A 21,329-nucleotide genomic window follows, 5' to 3' on the forward strand; every position below is an offset into this window, starting at 1 on the left:
TTTACCCGCTTAAAACAGGAGCAAGTTAGTGCTTGACAGTTTAGAATCATTTGACATGAAATTTGGAATTCAACCAATGTAAGCATGACAAAGCAGAAGCACAACAAATCGTTAAGCATGATATGTCACAAGCTACTTGACATGTCTCGCTTTCTGGCCCCACCGCAAGCAGCTGAAGCCGCCGACTCGTTGTAAGTCGACTCCACTACAAGCCGCTGACAAGCCGACTAGACTTGAGCTGCTTCCCCTATATAAACCTTTGAGTCGGTTTATTCATCAAAACAATCGTCCGAACGTTGCTACTCTACTTGTGTGAACCACCGACCACCCTAGGCCAACCACCGTCCGCAAGCCACACTGTCATGCATCGTCATTCGGTTCTATCACCGCACCGATCGCCTTTGGCCGATCGGTGCCCTAGCTTGGCCGTTTGACGTCCGTTTGTCTGTTCATCTATCTAATCGTTCGTTATTCATCTCGATTTACCGAGGCAAGTTGATTTCTAGTCCTTACTACTATTTCGTCTATGATCTTGCTATTGTGGGCATTGTTTACTAACTGCTTTTGGCTATGATAGCTTTGATTTGGATATTCAGAAATTCCGAGATCCTATTCTTGAGTAATCTTAGATTCTAGTTTGATAAACCAAGATTTATAGTTATTATGACTCTGGTTTGATTCTATCCTTGGATTCTAGTTAATTCTATCATTGAATTTTGATTGAGTTTGGAATTCTATCCTTTGGATTACCTTTGAATTTTGATGAGGCGACTTTGATTACAATTCTGCGATTCTATAGTTGGTATAGTAGTTTGGGCTAGGAATCATACTTGTTGGAGGAGCTTCGGCTTACTCCCGATGATTAATCATTTTTCAGATAAGGTAGCCCAAGATGGTTGGAGTGATGGAGGTCGTGGATGGTGACTCTGGAAAATGAGAGTAGATTACTTTCTTTTGTAAATCCTGCCATTTGAATATGTATAAATGAAGAGGCGTTGTATCGGATAAGAATATGAAATATATAAGTCAAGTTGTTGAATGATCTCGTTATTCGAGATATGTGTGATTTGATTAGTGAACCCTTGAAAGACCATATCCATTTGATAGGCGTGCCTACCATTGAATGTTTTGTATTTCATGCGCTTATACCCGTATGGCCGCCCGGCTTGATTTTCTAATTTTTAGAGCTTCCGCATATGTCAATTGCTCTTATTAAGGAAAGATTAAAGCAGAGAACGTAAGCTTTTAGTCGCAGGCGGTTCGGTATGGGATGTTCCGCCGGTCTCGTGTGGATTAAGGACGCCACAGTGGTGAACCGCCTGGGTCGCTATATAGTATTTATCTTTTTTATGATTTGTGAACTTATTTCTTGAAACTGACAAGAGTTATATATGTTATGAATTATGAAAGAGGGAATGTCAAATATGATACTTAGAAAGGAGAGTAAAGTATCTTTTGAGATAGTTTGGGAATGAATTATTTATGAAATGATTTAAGAAATGGTATATGAAACGTATCCTTGCGATCTGCACGATGTTACTTGTAATCGGTGAAGAAATGCTTGATTGGAGGAGTCAGGTTAACTAGTATGGAATCTTTGGGGTTCTGCCAAAAGTCAGGGTTGATTTAGTAGGGCTTCCGCGATGTTGGGGTTTTGGAAAACGACGACATGGTTGGAATCTTGTCGAGACTTCCGATGCAAAAATGAACTACTGACCTGACAAAAAAAAAGAAAAAATGGCCACCACCTCGTGACTGCTCGTCACAGCGGTCCCCATGTTCACATTTCAAAAGAATATTGATATTCCAAATTTATGTTTGTCTTTTGCGCTGTGAATTGGCACGTGACAAATTCTGGTTTTGACCGTTGTTTAGGAGAAGACGACGGCCGAATGATTGAATATGCACAAGACATGATGCCATCACATGTTTGAAGCAATTTACCTCAGATTTGGTCGAGCCCCAATTTTATAAGGAACCATGAATTATATTGGAGCCTTAATTTCCTTCGACAATCCCTGATGCCCCTGAATACTCCTTCGTTGAGCCCAAATTTTTTTTCTCCTTTTTCTCGAGAATATCATGTTGGATGTCATATCTGTCACGTCGCACACCATGTCAGATGGATAGGTGAGAACCGGAAATTTAACTTGAAAATATCCTCGTCAGTTTTCACATAGACCCGATTAGCTCAAAAAAGAGTGAGTAGATTGACAAAAATTAATCGAAGTTTTGACAAAGTTAACGGGTCCATCTTTTTATTGAATCCATATGTTTGTTTCACTAAAGTGGATGGAAAGACTTTGGAAGGAGGGTTTTTTTCTAATTTAATTTTTTTAAAATAAATATTTACAAAATTATTTAAAAAAAAAAAATTACGGATTTAGGTCTCGCTCGGCAGCCTAAGCGCCGAGCGAGGGGCTTGGGTGGGCCCGGCCCCTCGCTCGGCAGCTGGGCTGCTGAGCAAGGGGTCCTCTTTTTTTTTTTTTTTAATTTCGTTTTTTACATTAATTAGCAATTATCAATATAAAATTTTATTAAGATCTATAATTAATAAATAAGATTGTAATTATGTAATTAATTTAAAATATTCATAAAATGAAATTGGTAAGATATATGAAAAAAAATGAGATTTTCATAATATATTCATCTATTGGACAGACTGAAATCCAACTGGAAGGCGAAATGGTGATGTGTGAAGAACTCGGGGATTGGGTCGACGATATCAGATCGGGCTCAAATTCGGTCGGCTAAAGGGAAATGACGTCTTAATCAATATACACTGCCGTTGGCGGTGATGAACGATGGATTTTTGCGATTGGAGATCGTATAGATGGGTTTTTCTATTTTTTTAGTATTTTCGGAATTTTTTAACTATAGCTTTGTAATTTTGGATTTTTAGAAATTATGAAAATCTCAATAAATATTATAAGTATCAATAATTAAAAAAATATAAAATGAAAAAAAGTTGGTAAGATATATAAAAAAAATATGTTGTAATTAATGTTAAATTTTATTAAGATCTATAATTAATAAATAATGTTGTAATTATGTAATTAATTTAAAATATTCATAAAATAAAATTGGTAAGATATATGAAAAAATGAGATTTTCATAATATATAACAATCGTCAACCGTAATTACATATACTAATGATGTTGTCCTTCTCTATGACCTCTGTATCGCAAGCGGGTCGTCTCCGTTGTTCAGGAAGTCTAGTATTGTACGGACGTCGAGGACGAGAATCCGGATGACTAGAATGTGTGGATGACGAAGGCATATCTTCTGCAAATATGTCCCGTCCGGATGCTACATATCCTACTGTATGAGGGTATTGAGAAAAAGGAGAGAAATCAGATCCATAAGGCTTGGCGTAAGTAGATGGAGTCTGCGGCGGTGTATTGTTAGGATATTGAAAATCGGATCCCCCGTGAGATGGGCCTCGCAACCGTGCTAACCCGGGAGTGAAATCTAATCGGCGAAATCCTGGAGTGAACCCCGGAGTGAAATCTGACTCGCCAAACCCCAGAATGAACCCCGGAGTGAAATCTGTCGTATGATACTCCAAGGGATAGGGGACGACATCACCACCTGGATGAGCTCGAGTAGTCCTCCGCATTGGCTGAACAGTCTTAGGAGGGTCATCATCCCGCGGTCCAACGGGTGTTGTTGTAGTTCTTGATTGGGGCGGTAGTATCATTGTTAACCGTCTTTCCTCATTCTGAGTGTATAGCATTGCCCTAGCTATATTTCCCACAGCTGCCCAAGACCGACGAGATGGATTGACGTTATGTATGATATGTAAAAATTTTTCAACGCCATCACCCCGGTAATGATATCAAAATTAACAAAAATTATGAAATGATAATAGATCACGTTACTAAAAAATAATTAACGAATGAAATTGAAAGTATTTGCACGAACCGTTACACCCATTGCGGCCCCCGGAATAGAAAACCACCTCCGGGTATGTCTACGGTACCACTCCATATATCCTGAATGATAGTGAAGTGCCTCCGTTGCGGGATCACTATTGACTATGTAATCGATACGACGGTCCCACATATCAATCTACCATCTGTGTTTACCTACCCAATCCTCCCCAATTGGCCTTAATTCAATATCATGCAACGTTGTATGATCATGCGGACGAGTAGGTATTGGCTGCTGCATACCGAACCGACGAAGTACTCGATCCGGATAATACCACTCAACTATCCAGAATGAGATGAGTGGGACACGAGCCCTCCAACTATCTTTTCCCTGCCGGTAGTAATATGGTAGAGCCTCCGGAATGACATTGGGATAGGGCTCCCAAATAATGCGGTATCGTAATAAGACATATTAAATTAAATCAATAATTAATTTATAAGCTAAAATTATATTAAACTTGTTGGTTGCTATCATTACTTACGTCTTCTGATCCCATTCTATCCAGTTGATAGCGCAAATATGGCAACGTATGTGTGGGGACCTCCGTTGTCGGTAGGCCTTGACTCCAGCTGCATAAACAAAAAAAAATTGAGATTTTCATATATTATACGCATTGGAAAGAATTAATGACTCACAAACTAAAAAAATAATAGATCACTTACCGACTACCGAGAGGTACATCTTGTAAAGGATCACGATCCGCCAGGGATGAAGCGACACATCCGAAACGCTTGCATGCCCAAATCTGCAATACATGTAGGGCACCTCCAATTTGATGTTTTGATGGATCGGTTGCACTACATAGCTCCCGATATAACCATGCAAGCGCTGCTGAACCCCAACCGCACTGCATAGGGTTGTTGAGATCCGCCAACAATGGAAGAAACAACAAACTAACCCGTGCCGCTGATTTATCCGAAAAAATACATCCTCCAATTAGACGGAGAATGAACGCTCTAGCATGTTGTACTATAGTGACGTCATCGGCATCCGGAGGGAGATCATCAAAGTGTTCTCTCGCCCAGCCTAAGTTCATCTGCATCCCGGGCAAATTAGGTGGGCGAGCACCAAGTAGATCATCACAGAGAGTGCCCCGGTTGAAATCGGTACGGCCAGTAACTACACGTCCATCTATGGGAAGCCCTATGAGCACTGCTATATCCTCAAGCGTAATCGTACATTCACCTTCCGGCATATGGAAGGTGTAGCTCTCGAGTCTCCACCGCTCGACCAACGCAGTAATCAAATGCCAATCTAACTGAAAATAGCCCATCATATAAACTCCATAAAATCCCAAAGCTTGAAGATACGGAAGTATGCGTGGATCAAGTTCATCCACGTGCAACATGGATCGCCGACATCTAAGGAGTGCATTTTGATCTGCCTGTGAAATGTGATATGAACTGTTAGTAGCAATTTTGATATTGGGGTTATGAATGGCAGATGAACTACTAAATTTCTCAATTACTTGAGCGTTCCATACGGTCTCTGATCTATGTCGGGCCTGTCGTGTAAGTAGTGAATCATCCCGAGGTTCCGGCTGAATATGAGTCCTTTGTGCCATATCTACAATTGTCATATTATCTCCATCATTAAATTGACATATCTAATGTACATATGGAACAGAAGCAATGAATAAATATCGTACAACCGTGATATTATAAGATCACAATAAATTAATATATAAAAGGGTACACATTATTTAGTATAGGTAATTTACATACTAAAAAAAAATTTAATATAGGTAATTTACATAATTCACAGAAGTTTTTCGATGTATGATCTATTACGTAATTGTGAAATGAAATGCACATGCGGACGCCTAAACAAAACCCGAATACAACGAAGCAAAATGATCCAGGATATCACAAAAACAAACATCACATAACCGAAAACCAAATTACACAACGAGTTCAAAGAAAAGGGATACAGAAGTACGGGGTTCGAAGCTTACAACAAAAGACTATCAAAAGGAATCCCACAGACGGGTCCAAAATACCCCTAATCCTACGAGGGCATAAAAAGGTAGATAATATAGCTACATGTAGAGGTTAGGTCCATTGTCACGCCCCGTGTCCTTTTGGCGCGCCAACATCTCTCATTCGCTTACTAGTCCATATCCATTATCGGGATACACCAAAAAGGGGCGGGGAACTCTACTCTAGTCTTCGGTCTGCGCCATCTCCCGGTGGTGGCACGTCTTTTGGATCGGACTCCATAGGTTCGTCCGCGCTCTTCACCTCCATCGGTTCAATGTCCGGGTCCTCAACTTCTCCGGCCTAGGGCGGACACTCGATAGGATCCAACTCTATAGGGTCCCCTTGCTCGTCCTCCTCGTACGGCACGCCATAAATTTTGAGAGGTTCGCCCCTTCCTTCTTCAGCTCCTTTAGTCTAGGCCAAAAATGTATGATCCTCCTAAGCTCCACCTCCTACATCTATCCATACAGTGGTATAGTGTATATAATACACCCTACCGTCACCTATCACATACTTTATCACCGTCCGGTTGATATGCCTCGGTATCCCAAAAAGTGGCGGTGTCATCTTCAGAGTCGGTGGTCCGAAAAGTAGGTCCTCGAGATGGGTGAGATAAAAATCCCAGTAAGGTGGATCTAAGCCGACCCTAGGTTATGGTACCTCCGAGCTAATTAAACTACGACAGATAACCAAGCACTCGTACACAGTTCAAATTATAAAATTACTTCAAACTGGCACCACACAAATTGTTAATTCAGTAGCCAAATCTTCTATACTATGGAACTTTAGACTTAGGCACTACCACTAACCGGTCACACGTGGCATCAATTTCAGACAGTCAATTCTCAAGCCCGCGTAACCACGCATCAGGCTAAATAATATAGTCTCAATATTCGGGCCCGCGTAATGACGCATCGGGCAATCCATACACATATTTATGAGTTCAATTCGTAGACCCGCGTAATAACGCATCAAGTCGGTCCCGCGTTTAGCGTATCGGGACGAGCACGGACCCCGCGTTTAACGCATCGGGGTATGAGTGCATACAAGTATGTCATTGTACCACAACGGGGTGAGATTTCATCTCAATAAGTCAACCCTAAATCATTAGTAGGCCAATACTTCCGAACAATTCTAAAATGCGTCATATACAGCCATTAATAACCAAACGATTATACATCAACAACAATTCAAGAATTAATATACAAGTGGAACTAGACTTTGTACTATATCATTTCAAGCAACATAGATTCACAAGTCTTTAATATAAAATGTTAAGATAGTCACAGAGATTCTCAACTCGATGGACGGGCCCGCGTATTAACATGTCAACCAATCATCAAATATTATTTCGCACATACAAGATCGAGTATTAAATGCATCAATAAGGCAAGTCGTCCTATCCACGACTATATTCTATAACCGAACATAACTCATCCCAATTTACTCAGCCTTTTATCAAGAGTTACGGTCGAAATTCGGAATGTCACACGACTTGTGTGCACAAGTACTCCTGTTATGCCTTGATTTCCCACATATTGAGCAATGGATGCGAGAATTGCTACTACTCTGCGTCCTCCAGTCCATCTCATTACGTATGCGTGATGCACGGGGCCTTCCTTTCTTCCTAATGCGTCTCGGGTGCGGCACTAATGGCGGTGCGTCGGGTTCGACCCGGTACTCAACATGCCCCAACGGATAGAACATATACTGATAGCATTCAAGAGTTTTATCCAGCGTGTACCACTCATCTACATACAACTCATAATCAATTCCATATGCTTGACATGCTGCAATTATGTGGGAACATGAAATTTTAATCTCTTGAAATTGTCCACATGTGCACGTTCGCGAGTCTAGGCGCACTATCTGTTTATGGCCCCCTGATCCTCTTGATCCGTCACGTCCAGTTTTAACTTCGAAAATCCCTCCATCGTAGTCGAAACATGTAACTTCGTGCCTATTTGGACGTTGACTATTTTCCCCGAGTGTTTGACTAGCAAAATGTGTAAATACATGTTCTTGGTCCTTCTGCATCTTGTACTTTGTTCTTCTTGTATCAAAATAGTGGACCAACCGATAGAATATCTTCTCCACCATAGCTTTTATTGGTAGACCACAATAACCCTTCAGCATGCCATTGACTGATTCAACTAAATTTGTTGTCATCGCTCCATATCTTCTCCCTCCATTATAAGCCTTCGTCCATTTGTCCCTTGGAATCGGGTCACACCATGTAGGCGTGCATGCATCCATACCCCTAGTTTCGTTCATGATACGATCGAACTTTCACTGTTGATTTGCGTAAGCTGTATATTACAATAATAATTAGTACTTCCTTCTCAAATATTGTGAATACGTATTTTCCTCAAATTTTAAAATTTCAAAATTCACCTACCGCTTCAATAAGGGCTTTGCCTTCGGCATTTTTGAATTGTTTGTTATAGTTGCTTACAAGATGACGAACGCAATATCTGTGGTGGCCATATGGAGGACGCCACCTCGCTGTCTCCATTGCTCTTTTAATCCCCATATGTCTGTCTGATATTACACAAATATTGACCCTACTAGTGACATATGTCCGCAACGAAGTCATAAACCAAGTCCAATTATCAATATCTTCCCGATCGACTACAGCAAATGCCAACGGGAATATATAGTTGTCGCCATCAAGTGAGGCCGTTACAAGGAGTGTTCCTCGGTATTTCCCGTACAAATGAGTACCATCAACAAATATCACGGGCCGACAACTTGCAAAGCCTTCAATCGTCCGCTTGAAAGTCCAAAACATCTAGTTGAAAACGGTGCAGCTTTTATCTATGTTCATGTGATCATCGATCACAAAATAAGAACCTGGATTCCTTACCATCATTTCGTTCATGAACTTTCTAAACATACCGTACGACTTATCCCATCCTCCAAAAGCTTCGGCAATCGCCATTTGTTTAGCTGCCCGGGTTTTACGATAAGTAGGTTCGAAATGCAGCTTGTCTTGAATCTCCCCCATGAGTGCCTTGATTCTGATATCCGGTTGGGCGGTGACCATTGCTTTTATCCGGCTGCATATGTATCTCTGATCAAGTTGTCGATGATCTCGTGAAATTGGAGGATGACTACATGTGTGTGGCCCATTGTACTTAACTATTTTCCAAAATAGGGTGCCCGCTTTATTAGACGCGCGGAGCCTCCAATCACATGGTCCATTCAGATTATCGCACCTTATCACATATTGGGGCTTATTTGTGACATCGCTGCGAAAGTGATGATTTCTTATCAGAGAGTACTCTTTCGCAGCCAACCGTAACGCGTCCCGTGATGGAAATAACATGCCAACATCAAATTCTTTTGATGGATCAAATAACATACGTCCCGGCTTGGCTCTTATATCGACTTGCATCATATCAAAGTCGATCTCTGAATATGGCGGCGGATGTACCAATGGCAATATGGGATTACTACAATGGGTGTTGTAGTAAGCCTCCATATTGTCACCTCCGATATCTTCCTCATCATTGTCATCACTATCTATCCATTCATCATCTTCTTCATCGCTATCATCTCCATCATTATTATCATTATGATAGGGGTCCACGTACCGATTATGCACACTAACTTCATCTTTACCGATATTACAACCTTCCTCAGCTGAATCATTTATCACTTGGTGTTCAGCTATGGTTGCATAAAACTATTAAAACCCCGTAGCACCGGTCTCAAGTGCAAATTGCTTGATCATCCTAACGGTACCATCATCACGCACCTCCGTGATGTCGTATATGACACAATTCGATGTTAAAATCGGGAATTTATATATCAGCTTATGAATATACTGGTTGGGTGTTATATTCAACGCGCTCTCTATCGTAGCACGTAACTCATCAAATGTTGATATGTTTGCAAACTCGAACATGATAGATTGTCCGCCTTCGTAATCATGTTCATATTCTTTTTGCACTATTCTACCTCCTCGGTATACAATCGCAACTAATGCAGATGACATTCCGCTAAATAAAGAAATTACAAATTATTTCACACATACAATTCAGTAAACGTTGTCCCGAACACATTAACAAATTAATATTATAACAATTAATATATCAAATGAAATAAAATAAATGTATCATATATCCCTAAGGATTTGCATGGGCAAATAAAAAAAATTTCAGAACCAATTTGTGAAAAAGGGAAAAATCATCATTTTCAAAAGCACGGAAAGTCAAATTAGCGAAATAAGGATTTGCCTAGTTAATTGTGGCAATTTACTATTTTTCAGGATTTCTCGAAATTTTACCTTTTTTTTTTTAGAGATTTTCCCGGAAGGGAAAAATTGTTATTTTTTTTAAAATCAGGAGCCCAATATCAATAATAGTCCATGGCCAGTTGATTTTTCCATTTACTATTTTTCGGGATTTCTCGAAATTTTACCTATTTTTTTGGGAGATATTTTCGTAGAAGGCCAAAATTGTTATTTTCTTTTAAATCGGGGGCCGAAATCAATAATACTCTATGGCCAGTTGATTGTGGCCATTTACTATTTTTCATAATTTCTCAAAATTTTATTCAATTTTTTGGGAGAGATTTTCCCACAATGACAAAATTGGGGTTTTTTTTCTGATTTAATTTTTTTTAAAAATATTTACAAATTTCGGTCTCTCTCGGCACTTCCACCGCCGAGCGAGGCCCAAATTTGTAAATATTTTTTTTAAAAAATAATTTAGTAAATACTTTTTTAAGAAAATTAATTTGGAAAAAAACCTGCAAAATTGTTATTTTTTTAAAAATCGGGGGCCAAATATCCATAATATTCCATGGCCAGGTCATTGTGGCCATTACATCATCGAATTCTTTGAATTTTCAATGATTTTTTTCTATTTTTTTCTTTTCTATGCTTTTTTATCAATTTTTAATTTTTTAATTTTCTTTTTCCGAATTTTCAAATTATTTTAAAATTTTATTTTTTTGATCAGGTCAAATTCGGCCTGCGATTCTCGGGTCATCTGATAACCTAAAAATGAATATGGACATAATTGCGAAAATGAGTCCAAAAAAATTTAATGAGATTAGGCCAAACTTTTTTATTTTCCCTGTCTCCAAGTACGCTATCATGTTCTTCTTCATGGCTTTATGTAACGGCTCTACCTGTTAAATTTTTTTTTAAATAGAGCGCTAGAGAAAGCCATGAAGGAGAACACGATAGCATACTTGGAGATAGGGTAAATAAAAAAATTCGCCCTAATCTCGTTGATTTTTTTTAATCAGGTCAAATGCGGCCCACACTTCTCGTATTGTCTATCCGATAACCCTTTTTTTTAGTTATTTTCCTAAAAATTCATTTTAAACTCTTAAAACAATATTTACATCAGAAAAATTTAAAACAAATTACTAATAACCTATATGTAATATAGATGATTCAGATATAAATAACAATCACATAATAAATCTACACTTACGAAACTACAAAAAATAATGAAAAAGAAATTTACCTCAAATTATCGAGAGAACGTACGCACCGAATAAGGAGCTCAAGCTGTGAAAAAAAAGTACCAAATTAATTTAATTATTAATATAAAAACGTACTATTAACAACATATAAATAAAAATTCATACTTAACTATAAAGAAATGTGTCTAAGGGACAACGTTTGAAGGACAAGAAGAGCGTTTAAGAGAGAGACAGTTTGAAAGAGGGAAGAAATGAGAGAATGTTTTGAGACGGACGAAGAACGTTTGAAAGAGAGGGAGAGCGACAAAGCGTTCGCAAAAAGAGAAGAAATGAGAGAAGGAGAGGAAGATGAAATTTAAAGAAGTGAAAAGGGGAGCAGTAGAAAATTTGAAGCATCTGCACGCCCGCAGCACTCGACGCTGCAGTGCGCAAAATGTGGGGGAGAGGGGAGCCCCCACTCTTGCTTTGTAGCTTCGCAAACGAAGTCAAAGCGGCGGGCAAGGCCCCCCCTTCCTTTCGCGGCACAAACATACGCGGGGAGAGTGCCACACAGAGGGCGGGGAAGAGCGGCACAAAGGAGAGAGGGGGAGGGGGGCGCCACATAGGGGAGGGGGGGCCCCGCCGCCCCGCTCGGCAACCCAGCTGCCGAACGAGACCCAAATCAGTAATTATTTAAAAAATAATAATTTTCTAAATATTTATTTTAAAAAAATTAAATTAGAAAAAAACCCTTGGAAGGATCGACAAAGGCGTGACAGAAACGGCACTCACCAATAAATAAATAAAAAAACCCAATAGCCAATTGGCACAAGGGAACTCGTTATTCCAAAAGGGCACAACAATATTCCAGCTCCATTCAAGCTATAAAAGACTACTCCGACAGGTTCCCATCAACCTGTACTCATCTCTTAACTGCTGCACGTGTTTAGTTCTTCCTAAGCCGAGCTCTTCTCAATCGTTTCCATGGCGAGCAGTGGATCTTTAAGAGGGAAGATGGTGACGGTCCTGAGCATCGATGGAGGCGGCGTGAGAGGGATCATTCCCGGCACGGTCCTAACCTTCTCAAATCCAAGCTTCAGGTAATTGCACATACCTTTTCAGATTGTAGCCGTTGTATCTCATAGTATCATAGAATCTGTTGTCGCCTATAAGTGTTCATATATGTCACTACAAAAAAACAAGGATTTACCGACGGAATTTGCCATGAAAATTTTGGCAAAATTCGTCACTAAATGATTTTTGCTATGAATTTTGCCACGAAAATAAATTTGTGGCTAATTCGGCGTCGCAAAATTTGGCGATGAAAAGTTTGAATTTGCGTCGCTAAATTTAGCAACGAACTCAGAATTTCGTGGCTAATTTTAGCGACGAATTCAGTGTTTTGTCGCGAAATAATGATTTCGTGGCTAATTTGGTCGCTAAATTTAGTGATCAATTGTTAATTTTGTCAATACATTTAGTGACGAATAGTTGATTTCTGGCTGATTTGCGACGAACAATTAATTTCATTGCTGATCTGCGACAAACGTTGCGACTATTTGCGATGAAAACTTATTGTCGCTAATTTGCATTGTGACGAAAATAGCGCCAATTCAACATTAGGAAATTTAGCGACGAATTTTTATTTTATTTTTTGCCACAAACATTGTTCGGGGATAAATATGGCGACGAACTTTGCGACGAAATTTGTTCAGCCATGAATTTTGAGACAACCAGGCATGGGACGAATTTTGCAACGAACTTTTATAATTTGTGATCGTATAATAAAATAATTTCTTTTAATTTTCAATTTTAAATGTAATTAAAAACAAAATTAATTTCTAGAATTTGTATTTAACATTGATAAAGCAAGATCTAAATATTATAATAATATGCAAACAAAATACATTCATCTATCATTCACTGGAAGTGAGTTTTCTGAAGAAACAAAATACCATTCATCTATCATTCATTTAACATAGATTTTTAAGTACCGCAACAACGCAATCTCTAGTAGACAACACAAGATCTTCTGAAGAAACAACTCCGAGCCATGACATCATCTTCACTGGAAAAGAGAACTTCATGTGCCCAGTCAATAAATCTAAAGGTGAACATGGAAAGAAAATAAGCAAGGGCATGTATACTGACAGACACAAAAAACACAAAACAGAAAATCGAGATATCTTTGAGCCAAATCACACTTAAAAATTGAAGTTTGACATATCAATGGACATTGGGACTAACAGGAGGGTCTAATAGTAGGATTTATGGACAAAAGTTAAAAAAAAAAAAAAAAACCAGATTATTAAGGTTGCATCAGGAAGGGAAGCAAACTTGGAACCAGACTGATGAACAATCGTATATCTTAGTTCCAAAACATAAGTCAACAAAAAGAAATGATCACAAGAGTTAACTTTGACTAAAGTGCTTCCCCTGCTCAGTCTGTCCAACACACACTTCTCCATGTTGGGGCTTAAGAGCCCTTAACTAAAACAGTAGTACGAGTTAAATTGCAACTTGTCAAGCTAAGAAAGAGAGAAGCATCCATTTGAAAATATGTGTACACTATCACAACTTACAGCATTTCCTGTATCATTCTTATAGGTTGAGTTATACCATATGCTCACATTGAAGTTATTGGAATTTGTATTAAGGAAATCACACCTTGCGAGAGAAAAAAACGTTATTAGAATTGTTGTACATATGGATAAATCAGCAAATGAAGCCAGAAATAAAGGCAGTAGCCGCAGTTGCAACTATCTCATTAATTTTCCTTTTTGGATTCCCTTTCCGATAGCCCTTGTATAGCTAATCATTTATTGCTAACGAATTGTTTCTCCACAAATGTAAACCTTGGGCACAAGTTACATATAAATGTACAACAAAAAGATGAACAATTATCAAAGTGAAGGATTTTAATCCCTTGGTTTTGGAGAGGGAGGAGCAATAGGTATTGTCGAATGACCATGATCTATTAGGAAACTACTGAGTATTAGTTCAAGAAGGTGTATACATTGAACTCCATTAAAATAAAAGATGACTTTGTTTGAAAGAAAATTACGTGATCCCAGTAGGCTTATACTAATACTCTAGAGGGAATTTGATCTTGCCATAATAATATCCACCTAGTCACAATGAAAACAACAATTTCAAACAGAATTTTACTATATGACCTCCAAAGTCAAAATGAGCACTAATGGGGAAAAACGAAATCTACAGTACCTACAAGGGGTTCTCCTGAGCTTCCATCCAACACGTAATCTAGAAAACCAAAATTGAAGAATGCCAAGTCAAAGTACGATAATAGTTAACACTATGACATCAAATACAGAAGGAAAGATGTCAAAACAATTTCCAACAGGTCAAGGCTTCATACTGATTCACATTCGCATAAGCTTAAAGGTACATAAAAGTATAAAGAATGTTCTCAAAACTAGCTAATTCATGGAAGATCTTAACAGGATTCATTAATCATCTAATTCTACTCCCAACCCCAACAAAAACAGAAAAGACTCAATGTCCAGAGAGAACAAGGAACAAGCAATAACAGATGAAGCACATCAAATTCATATTCACTTATTATGGATGTGCGACTATCTCCACAAACAGCATGTTCCAAAGCTGAATGTAAGCAATTATTTCATACCCAGTTGTAATTCGATAAATGCAGCTCATTCAAAGAACAATTTTGGCGATACTCTGACCAAGAAACAACAATGGAAAACACAACTTTCAACTTATGTTCTAGCTGAACTCACCTGGTAACATTCTCAGTGGAAGAGACTCTCTCTGGCTTTCTGCAAAATCAAGCACAACACTCTTGAAACAACAACCCAGTCACTGAAAATTGCATTTTTCCTGAAACACCAACTTAGTCACCTAAAATTGCATTTTTAAAACTAAAAACCAAAATCAAGCAAGAAAAAAAAAACTTTGAAGTTGAAATCCTAAAAAGAAATGAGTAAAGCAATGCTTTTGAGACGATTGGGGAATTAGACCCACGCCGTCGGGAGGCTGAAGGCGACCATGGTGATGATTGGGTGCGGCTTCGGTGACCGCGAGATGGGACTCGTCGAACGAAGCGAGAAATCACTCTCATCGAGCCATGCGTACGGCAATCTCAACGAGTTTGCGAGTCTCGATCGGTGAGGGCATTGAGCGCGAGCCGGTGTCGAGAAGGGCGTCGACGGCGAGAGCTTGGGGAGAGCGTGAGACGCCATTTCAACGCAGGTCAAAGAAAAGCTCGAGAGTTATTGTAGAGTCGCTGCTACGCTATGGACAGAGTGTGAGAGAGAGAGAGGGGGGAGAGCGAGAGGGTGAATGAAGAAACCTAGCAAGAGGACCCACCCTTATTGAAATCAACGAAATTTTTTTTAGCTAAATAGAGACGAAAATAGGATTCGTCGCTAATTTAGCGACGAAATTCCTTTTCGTTGCTAAATTAGCGACGAAAAACTCATTCGTCGCTAATTTAGCGAGGCAATTTTGGCGACGAAATACATTTTCATCGTTAAATTAGCGACGAAAAACACATTCGTCGCTAATTTAGAGGGGGAAATTTCGCGACGAAATATACATTTGTTGCTAAATTAGCCATGAAAATAGGATTCGTCGCTAATTTAGCGAGGCAATTTTAGCGACGAAATCGTTTTTGTCGGTAAATTAGCAACGAAATAAATTTTCATCGCTAAATTAGAGACGAAAGACACATTCGTCGCTAATTTAGTGGGGGAAATTTCATGACGAAATATACATTTGTTGCTAAATTAGCCATGAAAATAGGATTCATCGCTAAAATTAGCGACGAAATATATTTTCGTTGCCAAATTAGCGACGAAATATGCATTTGTTGCTAAATTAGCCATGAAAATAGGATTCGTCGCTAAATATATTAGCAACGAAATTCATTTTCATTGCTAAATTAGTGACGAAAAACTCATTTGTCGCTGATTTAGCGAGGCAATTTTAGCCAAATTAGCAACGAAATACATTTTTGTCGCTAAATTAGTGACAAAAAATACATTCATCGCTAATTTAGCAAGGCAAATTTAGCGATGAAAAAGTGATTCGTCGCTAAATTAGCGATGAAAATGTATTTCGTCGCTAATGAATCCTTTTTCGTCGGAAATTTAGCAACAAATCACTTTTTCGTCGCTAAATTAGCGACGAAAAATGTATTCGTTGCTAAATTTGTGACGAAAATGGAGTTTCCTCGCAAATTAGGGACGAATTTTTGTTCACCACTATTTGCATCGCAAATTAGTGACGAATACCTTTTTCGTCGTTATTTTCGTGACAAATTAGCAACGAATTTTTTTCGTCGCTAATTTTTCGTGGCTAAAACGTCGTTTTTTTGTAGTGTGTAGAATAACGTTGATCGACAAACCCGAAACCAAATGCAAATGAGTAATCTGAATGTAGAGGAATAATCCGAGCCCAACGAAATGACGTTGTGTCCTTAAGACAAATTTGTCCCGTCAATCGGTACCCAAGGTTCTTGGACAATTGTCTCCTAGGATAGAACAGATCATTTTTCCTCTAAAGCGGTACTTCTTCACAGGAAACCTTCGAACGCACTTCGTAGAATAATCGAACAAATGATGAATAATGAAGTAAAAATGGTAGTCATCTCTAATGCGACGGTCAATGCTTTATTTATAGACAACGATGCGAAGAGCCACAAAAGAAGAGGTTAAGAACAAAGAATCACTAATTCGAACAGTTCTCTTTCAAATGAACGAAGAGTTACGAAAGTCATGAAACCATACGGTTTCGTCTATGAAGGATTACGAACCCAAACACCTCCTTTCGAACAAACATGTTCATTCAAAGAAAAAATTTCCCAACAAACACATCTGTTTGGACGAAGGAAGTGTTCAGAAATTTCAATAGCATCTGTTCGAATTGTGTCCACTCGGTTTAAAAAAGAATAGAATAAAATAAAAAGAAAAGAAAATAATGGAAAGCGCGGGCCCGAACCGAACCGGCCGATCGACGGTGGTGCGTGCACGTGTGTGGGTCGACCTAGCTTTGCGTAGGTCCTCTTCCTTCCACAAAAGTGGGGTGCCCCTTGGGGCCTAAATCCATTTGTGAGTTTCCAATATTTAAACCCATCTCCCATCTACTCTTTTTTCAATGTGGGACTCTTCATCCCTCATTTCTCATTCAACTTCTTATGGGACTTTGAAACCAAAGTCCCAATAATCCCCCACATGAATGAGAAATTCAGTTATCATGACTCTTCGTAAATGCATGAGATGCAATGTGCGATTATTCAATGAGAGATTATTGCATCGGGATAAGTAGTTTGAGACTTTGAACTTTTCCTAGTGAGATCTACCGGACTTACTCGGTCAATTAGTAGACTTGATGTCCTTGAACCATCGACCTTTGGTGTAAGCCTAGACAATAGAAAACACACAATTATCTCTCGAACAAAATTGGTTCTCACTGTTGTATTCGTTTTGGCCATGAACACCACATGGTTTCATGAGTGCTTTAGAGAATTCAGTCTTTCCAATTCTCATAGAAGCGGCCCTCACTTCACACTCACATAGATGATTTCTGAATATGTGGTATATCGCATACTAGATTCAGAATCATTAAAAGCTTACGCTTAACCTCCATATATTAGCATTGTCTTCATACGAGAATGTTTAAGAGTTGATAGTACCTACATCGCCTGCATAACTTGGTTGTCCCTTTGAACCTCAATCTTGGGATCTCCAGTCAATTAGGTAAGGTTTCCGCTATGACGACTTATATTTTAGGTCTTAAACCCATTTCCCTTGATGTTTTCACAACCATCTCTCTAGTTAAGCCTTTTGTTAATGAATCCGCAACATTATCTTTTGACTTCATATTGTCAATTGTGATAATTTCACTAGAGAGTAGTTGTCTTATGGTATCGTGTCTTCGACGTATATGTCAAGACTTGCCGTTATATATAATATTCCTCGCCCCCACACTTTGAGATAATTCTTGAAATCTTTCAAGACGTTGGTAACTTTTCAATGAAAGAAACCGTTTGAAGTGATTCACTTAGGACCATACCTTCAACATGAATTTCATGCATGATCACTTGAAGTTCTTGAACTTGACTTGTTGAAGTCAATTGTCGTTGCATAGTTTCGCCCCGGAGGCACGTGAGGCCCACGCACACCGTCCCACCGGCTCATGGGGGCACATGAGCCTCCGTCAAGCGATCTCCGATGATCGACGACTAGTCTAAATACTCGTATTGATGGGCCTATCTAGCTGTGTGATTATTTTAAAATTTCACCGAAATAAAACATACAAAATTGACATGAATAGTAACGTTCCCCAATGATCGTTACGCGTCTCATTGCTTATATCCACTAGAGCATGAACTCTAAATTCTTTACTTCCGGATGTGTTAAACTAATATTGCCAAATGAACAGAACGAGGAATAGTTTCATAATTCTCCAAATCCATCCGATGGAACCTAAAACCCCAGAATGGCTCGGTTGTGCGGGGAAAGGTGGCGGCTTTCAAAATCTTAACGGGACCAAAGCCGGATCCAAGTATCGAAATTGGATTTCAACCTAACCAATAATTGCCGGAACAAAATGCGTACAACAAAATTAACTATACGAACCAAGCACAGAAAATCAAATTTGTCTTAAGATTGTTGTCGCCTATAAGTGTTCATATATGTAGAATAACGTTGATCAACAAACTTGAAACCAAATGCAAATGAGTAATTTGAATGTAGAGGAATGATCCGAGCCCAACAAAATGACGTTGTGTCCTTAAGACAAACTTGTCCCCTCAATCGGTACCTAAGGTTCTTGGACAATTATCTCTCGGGATAAAATGGATTGTTTTTCCTCTAAAGCGATACTTCTTCGGAGGAAACCTTCGAACGTGCTTCGTAGAATAATCGCACAAATAATGAATAATGAAGTAAAAATGGCAGTCGTCTCTAATGCGACGGTTAATGCTTTATTTATAGACAACGATGCAAAGAGTCACGAAAGAAGAGGTTAAGAACAAAGAGTCACTAATTCGAACAGTTTTCTTTCAAATGAACGAAGAGTTACGAAAGTCACGAAACCATATAGTTTCGTCTATGAAGGATTACAAACCGAAACACCTCCTTTCGAACAAATATGTTCGTTCAAAGAAAAAATTTCCGAACAAACACATCTATTCGGACAAAGGAAGTATTCAGAAATTTCAATAGTGTATGTTGGAATTGTGTCCATTTGGTTTAAAAAATAGTAGAACAAAATAAAAAGAAAATAAAATAATGGAATGTGCAGGCCCGAACCGAGCCGGCTGGCCGGCGGCGGTGCGCGCGTGTGGGTCGACCTAGCTTTGCGTAGGTCCTCTCTCTTCCACAAAAGTGGGGTGTCCCTTGGGGCCCAAACCCATTTGTGAGTTTCCAATATTTAAACTCATCTCCCATCTACTCTTTTTCCAATATGGGACTCTCCATCCCTTATTTCTCATTCAACTTCTTATGGGACTTTGAAACCAAAGTCCCAACAGAATCAACTTGGGTACTTATATATATATATATATATATATATATATATATATATATATAAACACGGTTGAATGGTTGATTGAAAGGGGATACCTCTCTTTAACCGTTGTGGTCCCGGCAGAGGTAGCGTAAGTCCGTTGGTCAGCGGGGCTAGTACCTTAAGGAACCGATCAAGCATTGTTAACCGTATTTATATAAGATGAATCTTTTAAGGCGTACTAATTCTTCTTCTTCGAGCTCCGTATCCGAGGTTTCTCGGACTGAAAAACCTTTGCATAGAGAAGAAATTACTATTGAAGATTTTAATAAATCAATTCGTATCTGGAAAATTTCAAAAGCCCGCTATGACCAAATTTATGAACAATCTTCCTTTCGTAAGATTTTTAAATCTTCTGATTATGTAATTACTAACGAGCAACACGGCATTCCTCTTAATTCTTCTTATTCTTTAATACCTCTTTTAAATAAAGATTTTGTTAAGAAACACGCCCGGAAGTACAATTACCTTCATTTTGGTATGGTTCAAATTAGAATTAAACCATTTTTGAAAGAAGGTTTAAATACTTCTATTTTGCTTGTTTTGCGTGATTCTAGGCTATTGCGTTATGAGGATTCTATACTCACAACTATAGAGACCTCACTATGTAATGGACCTATTCATTTTGATTGTTATCCAAATTTCTCCGTTTCCTTACGCGATAAAAATATTTTGAAGTCACTCATTTTGCAAATTAAAACTCATAATTATGCGATAGATGACAGTTTGATTCCGTTTTCCCTCATCTATAAAATCCATTACAAAGCAATGAGTTCTGCTTTTGATGTTCACTCTTTAAACTCGGCCCCTAAGGGTGAAACCCTTCTTTTGACAACAGATATCAAAAAATCAAATTGTATAGTTCCTAAAGCGATTAGTTGGAATGATGTCATTTTGCCAGAACAATGGGAAATTGAAAACCCGATACCTCGTCCTATTGTTCATACGTTAGTCCAACCAATATCATTCAACATCCCGAAGGTAGGGTAACCATCCAATTCCCTCGACGATCTTTTGATTTCTCATCCCATATTTCTTCAAGACCTTCTTTTTCTGCTTCTTCTTCACGAAGGTCCGTAGATCTACATCCGAATCTACCTCCTGTCATAACCATTCCGGTTAGCGGTCAAGGTGATTCCATTTCTCAAACACAAGGACATACAACTCCAAGTGCTCCTCCTTTAAATTCTGATTTAAATCTTAGTGGTTTCGACACGAGCTCGGGGATTGCAAGACCTATTTATCAGCAACGGGATCCAGGATCTCATGAACCCACTCCGTCGCAAATGAAAGAAGACCGCGAATGTTGCATTTTGGAAAAAGATTTTGTACCGGATCGCATTCTTTTAAATAAAGAATTTAATTCTGAATTCAATACTTGAAATCGAAACTGGTTTTTTACCAATTTTAAAGGACAAACCAAATGGATCAAAGACCAATAT

General features: G+C 38.8%; 1 pseudogene; it reads left to right on the forward strand.

Annotated features, from left to right (window-relative positions):
* The first annotated feature begins 12,318 nt into the window (after positions 1 to 12,318).
* The window catches only part of LOC115746949, a 31,995-nt pseudogene continuing 22,984 nt past the window's right edge, over positions 12,319 to 21,329 (forward strand).

Source organism: Rhodamnia argentea, chromosome 11 (genome assembly GCF_020921035.1).
Source record: "Rhodamnia argentea isolate NSW1041297 chromosome 11, ASM2092103v1, whole genome shotgun sequence".
NCBI lineage: Eukaryota > Viridiplantae > Streptophyta > Magnoliopsida > Myrtales > Myrtaceae > Rhodamnia > Rhodamnia argentea.